Source organism: Polypterus senegalus, chromosome 1, assembly GCF_016835505.1.
Source record: "Polypterus senegalus isolate Bchr_013 chromosome 1, ASM1683550v1, whole genome shotgun sequence".
NCBI lineage: Eukaryota > Metazoa > Chordata > Cladistia > Polypteriformes > Polypteridae > Polypterus > Polypterus senegalus.
Genome location: NC_053154.1, coordinates 18,501,605 through 18,510,428, shown reverse-complemented (window position 1 = coordinate 18,510,428; position 8,824 = coordinate 18,501,605). Strand labels below are relative to the sequence as shown.

General features: G+C 41.0%; 2 non-coding genes across 2 annotated transcripts; both read right to left on the bottom strand.

Annotated features, from left to right (window-relative positions):
• Positions 1-3,519: 3,519 nt before the first annotated feature.
• Positions 3,520-3,592, bottom strand: trnav-cac. The gene has a single exon. It is a non-coding gene; the product is annotated as a tRNA-Val (tRNA).
• A 644-nt stretch (positions 3,593-4,236) lies between these two features.
• trnav-aac lies at positions 4,237-4,309 on the bottom strand. Its single transcript has one exon. It is a non-coding gene; the product is annotated as a tRNA-Val (tRNA).
• Between the last annotated feature and the right edge of the window lie 4,515 nt (positions 4,310-8,824).

Below are 8,824 nucleotides of genomic sequence, written 5' to 3'. Positions count from 1 at the left end.
TGTATTCACATACAATCCTATGGGGGAAATTACTTCGGTTCACGACCAAATCGGGTTATAACCAGAGTTTTGGAACGAATTACGGTCGTGAACCGAGGTTCCACTGTATTTTACAGGTACAATATCTCTTTCCTATTTCTTCTCCTCCACACCTCCCAGCAAACTTTGTCCACCCTCACCCGACTCTAGCTCGCTTGTTGGGTCTTCTGCAGTCCTTTATATAGTTCCTGACCCGGAAGTGCTTCTGTTCTTCCTCCCACGTGACTTGCCAGCGGAGAATTCAAGTTGTGTTAATCAGCCCTGAAGTACTTCAAGGCTTCCGTCCTCATGATCCACTAGTACTTCCAGGCTATAGGGAAACTATGACTCCCCAGGTCCTTCGACAGCTCCCACTGGTGGCACCCATGGCACCCAACAGGGCTAAGAAACCGAATTCCAAGTCCCAGGATGCCCTGAGGGAAGCCGGGGCACCGCTACACTCCAGAGAGCTGCCATCTAGCGTTTTGGGGGAGGCAGTGTCGACAAGTAGCTGCCTAACCCACATCTTTCCATTTAGGGGCATCCCAGCCGGGTTGAACTGCCAGCCGTCTATCACAGTACCCTTCCCTCATTATACCCAGAATCTCTCCTCTACACATGTCCCAGCCAACACAATCTCGCCTCTCTGACTTTTGTCTCTAAATCGTCCAACCTGAGCTGTAACTGTAATAAAAAAATTGTACTGTGATTTTTTTTTAAACCTATGTGGACTAATATAGATAGATAGATAGATAGATAGATAGATAGATAGATAGATAGATAGATAGATAGATAGATAGATCTTTATTGTCATTGTCACCCTCTAATGTCCTCATTTCTAATCCTGTCCATCCTCGTCACACTTCTGTTACCATCTAATGGCAACGTATGCCTTCGAATAAGGATTGTTTTCATATATTTCATATATTTTTCTATTTAAAAAATATATTTTCAAAATATATGTAACATATTTTATACTTTTATATATTTTTTCACTATTCATTTATATTTGAATAATCATGTTTACTCTGATAGCCCTAACATGCTTGCCTTCTCCACATCACAAGAAAATCAATCAAACAATTGTCATATTTCTTTGTTATTCTCAATTAGGAAACATTGCACATACTATTATTGCTTATTTCAATGTCAAATTACAGTTAATTATTTCAATATCGATGACATAGATTCAGGTGTACCAGCTCAGTAAGCTTGGGAAATTCACAGATGATACTAAAATTGGAGCAATGGCAGATACTAAAGAGAAGGAGTCATATTGGGAGCATGCACTGATACTAAGGACACAGCAAAAATAATTCATATTCAAAAAGACACAGACAAGCTACAGAATGGCCAAACAATTGGAAAAATTATTATGTACTGAAACGCAAAGTGCTACACATGTGGGGCAAAAGGAACGTCAATTATAAAAACAAGATGAGACACCCCATCCTACTCAAGGACACCAGTGGAAATTAAGGGGAAGTGTATTTAAAATTGGAGCCAAGAAGTTCTTCTTTAAACAAAGAATTGTGGGAGTCTGGAAAAAAATACCGAGACGTGTAGTTGAAGCAGAAACCTTCACAACATTTACAAAGTATCAGGATGAGATATCAGAACAGCTTAGCTATTAGCTAAACAAACAGACTTGGTGGACTGAATGGTCAACTCTCATTTGTCAAATTTCTTATGAGGAACATTATATTCAGACTATATAATGCACTAGTGAAACCATATCTGGGGCATTGTGTGCAGCTCTGGTCACCATGCTATAAGAAAGGCCTAATCCAGGTCTTCAAAATCCTCAGAGGCATTGATAAAGAAGATCCAGCACGATTCTTCCAGGTTAAAGGTGGTGTAGGTACTCAAGGACACCAGTGGAAATGAAGGGGAAGTGCACTAAGGAAAGACGCCAGGAAGGACTTCTTTATGCAAAGGGCTGTGGGAAATCTGGAAGAATCTACTGGTTTCCTCCCACAGTCCAAAGACATGCAGGTTAGGTGGATTGGCGATTATAAATTTTCCCTAGTGTGTGGGTGTGTGTGTCCTACAGTGGGTTGGCACCCTGCCCGGGATTGGTTCCTGCCTTGTGCCCTGTGTTGGCTGGGATTGGCTCCAGCAGACCCCCGTGACCCTGTGTTCGTATTGCAGCGGGTTGGAAAATGGATGGATGGATATAAATCAAAACCTTAATCATTATCTCCAATCTTTATCCTAGAGACCGGCCATTATTAACAAAAACCTTTTTTTTTTTTTGCTCGTGTCGGTACATGTAGGTACACTAAAATGTCAGCTAATATTACAAAGAGCTACTTTATTTGAATTTCACATGCTGCATAAGACTGTTAAAGATAAATGGCAATGTCTTTCTGTACCTTTCGCTGCTATTCGTTCTCCGTTGCTGTCCAGTTCACTATCGTCTTCATCTTCTTCCAGGTTTGTCCGTATTTTGGTCAACCCAGCACGAAAATGAAGCAGTTTTAGAAACCGGTATATCCGTATTCCTTATATATACACACGCAAAGATACAGACGCTTACAATGTACGCTAGTAGGCAAATATCAAAGACCCGGCTACTGTTAGAGACCGGCTACTATTTGGCCGCGTCCCCTCTGAAGCCCGGCGCTTATTAGAGACCGGCGACAATAAGAGACTCGGTGTTTATTGGAGCATATACGGTATATCTCAAATGTTGTAAATCATCTGGATAAAAGAGTAGGCCAAATAAATAAATGTAAATGTATGAAAAACGCAGTAACACCAGTGGTAACGGGTACTCTCGGGCTGGTCAAGAAAAGGATGGAGAACTACACCAACAAAATCCCTGGTAATTTCAAGGTACAAAACGTTCAAAAGATTGTCCTCCTTGGCACTGCTTATGTACCGAGGAGGACTTGATCCATCAAGTGAACCATCACACCCTCATGGTAGCCCTAAGGTCAAGGGATGGACTCCTGTTCACGAGCGAATAGAGTGGGATTTTAAGGAAAGATAATAATAATACATTGCTTAATTATATCCCAGGAAATATTTCTAGGTATGTTTATGTATACTTACATTGGGTATTGAAAAGAACCCTCCAAATATTTCCATATTTTTGCTTTACAGCCTTAAATGAAAACACGCAAACCAATATTTTTTCCAGCTTTACTAACTCAATGCAATCTCTAACATCCAAGTGAAGGATATCACAGCTACAGTTCAGAAGAATTTTAAAAAATAAAAATCAACATTATTTTCAATACCCACTGTATATTTATTCATTCATTACGTATTTATTTTTTATATTAATATAATGTACACAACTGTGGCCACTATAAATATGGTTACATATTTACTGCTCACATTCTTTTCATTTTGTTCTTAATAATGCGCAACTCTTTTTAATTTAGCAAGTGTAAGTAAGCATGTCACTACATATTCGACTGAGTATGGTTGTATGTGATAAGGTTTAATTTGTTCAAGTTTATGACACGGACGTGCTCCTCGTGAAAGCAAAACTGTTTCCACCCGGTTTCGAACCGGGGACCTTTCGCGTGTGAGGCGAACGTGATAACCACTACACTATGGAAACTATCACGACTTTAAAATTATAGAAAGCCAAAGATATATGTGGGAAATTGTTATTGTTATTTTTAGATGTGTTATTTTGTTTCATTTTAAAAAGTACATTGATTACGATTCCCTACCAACCCAATACTTCACACAACGCTACACCGTCATTCAGACCGGAAGGTATGAGGAAACGAGAATCGATTCGTTTTTTTAGCGAGCCAATCAACAACGAGTGACGCCCGGAAAGAGCAAATCGTCTGGGAGCAGGAATTGTCAATCATTTTGATCGCGCCAATCATCCTCGAGAAATGTTATGCGGGCTAATGGATCAGCTACAAGCTGTAGGTGGGGAATAAGCTGCACCGCTCTGCCTTTTACAAATGGCGCACTGTTTTAATTTGTTTTACTTTGCAACTTCACTGCGAGTTAGGTGAGTCGAGGTGAAAGCGTAGCATAATAATATTTTCGTTGTCTCTGTGCCACTGTCGACTTCCAAAAGTGCTCCGCGCTGCAAGAGTGTAGCAAGCGGGGGCGTTTGTAAGACAGATCCTAAGGCACATTTTTATCATGTGAACCTTTCATTTGTCCGTGTCAGTCGTTCTTGTTTTATGTTTTAATCTACGTTAATATTAGCTTTATTTTCATGACCGATGAAAATAATGCTGTTTCCACCCGGTTTCGAACCGGGGACCTTTCGCGTGTTAGGCGAACGTGATAACCACTACACTATGGAAACTTACATGAAAGTGCTTGTTAGTGAGGAATCAATCAAAATGACAAAAAAAGGTGTCACTTTGTTTGACTTCTTAGTGTATTTATAACAGTTAATGCGGTACGACACTTTAGTACACGGGTGTCGAACTCCAGGCCTAGAGACTTTGGCTGCAGGTTTTCATTCTAACCATCTTCTTCATTAGTGACCAGTTGTTGCCGCTAATTAACTTCTTTTGCTTTTGTTTTAATTAACTTGACTCATGCCCCTTAGTTGTCTCTTTTTTATGTAGCAGCCAAACAATAGATATAAATATAAACAAAATGAGCCGCCACATGACCGGCTCACCCGTGCCCATCACACAATATCTGAAAATAAAGAAAGGTGAAGGTCTCGGTAAGGTTGATCTCTCAGGTCACCAGAATGTTTTGACAAGCAGAAAATCAACAGTGTTGGAAATATGCTGTGGCAGAATGACAGCAGCAAGAAGACACAAAATTAAATTATGGGCTTAATTAACAGCAAGAATCAGCTTCTCATTAATAGATTGGTTGGAGTGAAATTGGTTGGAGTTTGAAATCCCAGTTTAGCTGCTTATGTGTTGGCTTATTTCCCATCTCATTTCTGTTTGGCTGCCATTTCATGAAGAAAAGAATCAATTCAGAGGACTGAGTCCTTAAAAACAGGGCTATTAAAATGAAGGGAAAAGGAGTTAATTAGCAGTGAGAAGTGATAAGGAAAAGGGTTAGAATGAAAACCTGCAGCCACTGCGGCCCTCCAGACCTGGAGTTTGACACCCCCGTCAGTACTACGGACATCGTAATAAGATTTCTTATTAAGTGTTCCCCGACCCAGTTATTAATCGCTACGTATTTCTTCAACTGACTTCCTGAGAGGAGCCGCAGGAAGCGATCGCTACACAGAATACATTCACTTCGTGATATTAACTGCTTTCTGAACATTTACAATGTTAAGATAAATACTTGGTATCATTTTCATGATGAAATGTATTAAAGCATATATTAAACATGTGGGGGGCACTGTGGCATGGCGGTTGCGCTGCTGCCTCGCTGCAACTGAGTCTCGGGTGTTCCCCGCCTTGAGTTTGCTTGTTTTTTTTTGGCGGGTTTACTCGGCGTGCTTCCTTTCAAAGTCTCGTAGGACGTGGGGTTTTGTTATGGAGGAAGAGGAAGGCAGTTTAAGAAGCACATAGTGGTTAACATGAGTCAGGAAACACTTAATACAAAGCATTTAAAGTGCTACATTAGTTATGACGGGGTTTGAGAAAACCAGCTAAGTTAAACATGGATTTTAAGTTTACGACATTCAGCGTTAATGGCAAAATATTCTCGACATACTCTTTTTTTTTTTTTCTTCTCTGTGGCCCTAATACGCTGCCGTAAAATCCCCTAAAAATATACCTACTTGTTTTTTTTTGGCTATGTTTAATGTATACATTTCACGATGGATTAGCACTGGGCTGTCAAACCTTGGTCCTGGAGGGTCATAGTGGCTGCAGGTTTTCAGTCCTTTTTTCGTTTGTTTTATTGAATTTATTAATATCAAATAACATTCCATGCACATAACTTTTACAAAAAAAATAGAAAAGGTTCTAAACAAATCAATCTCCACCCTTGAGATCTAGGCTGGCAGTGTAAAACTTCACGCTAGTTAAGACAAAAGAATAGATAAAATAATAAATGAATGAAGATAAATGGAGTAAAGGAAGGGAGAGATCCTGCTTCCTCGATTTAAATACTAATTCTAAAATGTTGTTGATCACACCCTGCCAGGTTTTGAAAACGTTCTGCACAGATCCTCTAAGTGTGAATTTGATTTCTTCAAGTTTCAAATAGTATATCATATCAGTTACCCACTGACTTAGAATAAGAAAGTTAGGATTCTTCCAGTTGAGCAAAATAAGTCTACATGCCAATAGTGTAGTAAAGGCCATTACAGTTTGTTTGTCCTTCTCCACTTTAAGCCCCTCTGTGAGCCCACCAGACACATCTGTTAGTGGACTAGGTGGGATTGTGACACCAAGGCTGTCTGAAAGGCATTTCAAGATTTTGGTCCAGAATGATGTTCATTTGGTGCAGGCCCAGAACGTGTGGCCCAGTGAGGCTGGAGCTTGACTGCAGCGCTCGCATGTTGGATCTCGCCCTGGAAACATTTTGGACAGTTTTAAACGAGAGAGATGCTCTCGATATATAATTTTGAGTTGAATAATTGTATGCTTTTCGCATACGGAGCTCGAGTGAATTCTGTGCATTGCTACTTTCCACTCTTCTTCTGAGATGTTGAGTGAGAGATCCTTTCCCCATTTTTCTCTTGTATCTTTGTAAGGGAGGGACTGTCAAATGGTTTTATAAATTACAGAAATGCTGTCTTAAGTCCTCGAGACTGAGCAAAATTTTTTCGGGCATAGAGGGAGTAGGGAGGTGAGGAAAATTGGGCAGGTTCTGTTTAACAAAGTTTCAGATTTGAAGGTAGTGAAAGAAATGGGTTGCGGGAAAGTTACATTTGGAGTGTAATTGTTCGTGGGATGCAAAGACGTTGTCTGTGTACAGATGTCTAAGTGATTTCATTCCGAATGTTTTACAGTAGGGCAGCACGGTGGCGCTGCTGCCTCGCAGTTAGGAAACCCGGGTTCGCTTCCCGGGTCCTCCCTGCGTGGAGTTTGCATGTTCTCCCCGTCTCTGCGTGGGTTTCCTCCCACAGTCCAAAGACATGCAGGTTAGGTGGATTGGCGATTCTAAATTGGGCTTGGTGTGTTTGTGTGTGTCCTGCGGTGGGTTGGCACCCTGCCCAGGATTGGTTCCTGCCTTGTGCCCCGGGACTGGCTCCAGCAGACCCCCGTGAACCTCTGTCCGGATTCAGCGGGTTGGAATATGGATGGATGTTTTACAGTAAAATAAATAGTTGGATACATTTGAGAGGGTGGGAAAAGGTGCAGAGGGGCGGCACAGTGGTGCAGTGGTAGCGCTGCTGCCTCGCAGTTAGGAGACCTGGGTTCGCTTCCCGGGTCCTCCCTGTGTGGAGTTTGCATGTTGTCTGTTTGGGTTTCCTCCAGGTGCTCCAGTTTTCTCCCACAATCCAAAGACATGCAGGTTAGGTGGATTGGCGATTCTAAATTGGCCTGTTTGTGTGTGTCCTGTGGTGGGTTGGCACCCTGCCCAGGATTGGTTCCTGCCTTGTGCCCTGTGTTGGCTGGGATTGGCTCAGATTCAGCGGGTTAGGAAATGGATGGATGGAAAAGGTGCAGAGGTGCCACAGATAAAAGCTTCTCCATCTTAAAGTACTTCCTACATTGGTTTCGTATTCTGATTGAGTGAAACGTAATTGGGTTGTTAGTATAATGGCGATAACTTGTATTTATTGGGGCACAAAGCAAGGAATATAAAGAAGTACTGCAGGATTTTATTTCCATTGCGGACCAAGCCTGTGTATGTTCACCTATTTCTGACCATGTCCAGGTTTTTATAGTTTGTATATTTACTGACCAGTAATAAAATTCGAAAGTTAGGTAGAGGCATGCCACCTTCTGCGATTGGTCTCTGTAGAGTCGCCCTTTTGATATGTGGATGTTTTGAATTCCAAATAAATGAGGTTATGGTTGAGTCTAATTTCTTAAAAAATGATCTATTGACATATATTGGAATGTTTTGAAATAAAAAGAGAAGCTTAGGAAGGATATTCATCTTAACAGGTTTTCATCCTAACCATCTTCTTCATTAGTGACATGTTTTTGCTGCTAATTAACGTCTTTTTCCTTAGTTTTAATGAACTTGACTCCATAGTTGTCTCTTTTTCTTCATCTCACAAAGGTGAAGGTGGTCTCAGTAAGGTTGATCTCTCAGGTCACCAAAACATTATGACGGTGCTCTTAGAAAGAACAGAAGAACAACAGTTTTCGAAATGTGTGCTGTGGCAGAATGAGAGCAGCAACAGGCCATGGAACTAAATAACGAGTTTAATTATACCAGCAAGAATTGGCTTCTCATTAAGAAACTGGTTGGCGTTTGAAGCCCCAATTTGGCTTGTCATCTGTCGGCTCATTTCTGTTTGGCTGTCATTTAATGAAGAAAAGAATCAATTCAGAGGGCTGGAAGGGAAAAGGAGTTAATTAGCAGTGAAAACTGGTCACTGATAGGAAAAGTGTTAGAATGCATCCAGGCCTGGAGTTCGACACCCGTGGTGCTGCCAAGATAAGCTCCAACCACCCCACAACCAGGTGGTATGTTAAATTATCTTAATACTTAACGTACACATTAATAATTATGTGCAGACTTGATTGCTATGGTGGATCGATGTGAAAAGAAGTCATTTTGTTTTCATTGTAATGTAACTCCAAATCTTCTATATAACTGTACAATGCCTACCTGTGGCGCCTAGTGGTCTTTCAAACAGGGGAAGCACATTTTAGGCCTACATCATAAAACAGTTCATTATTGCCTCATGTTATTTATACATAAATTCTGCCCTCCTGTAACCCAAAGACTTGACTCATTTCCTCTCAATAGCCAGCAGACCATGGTT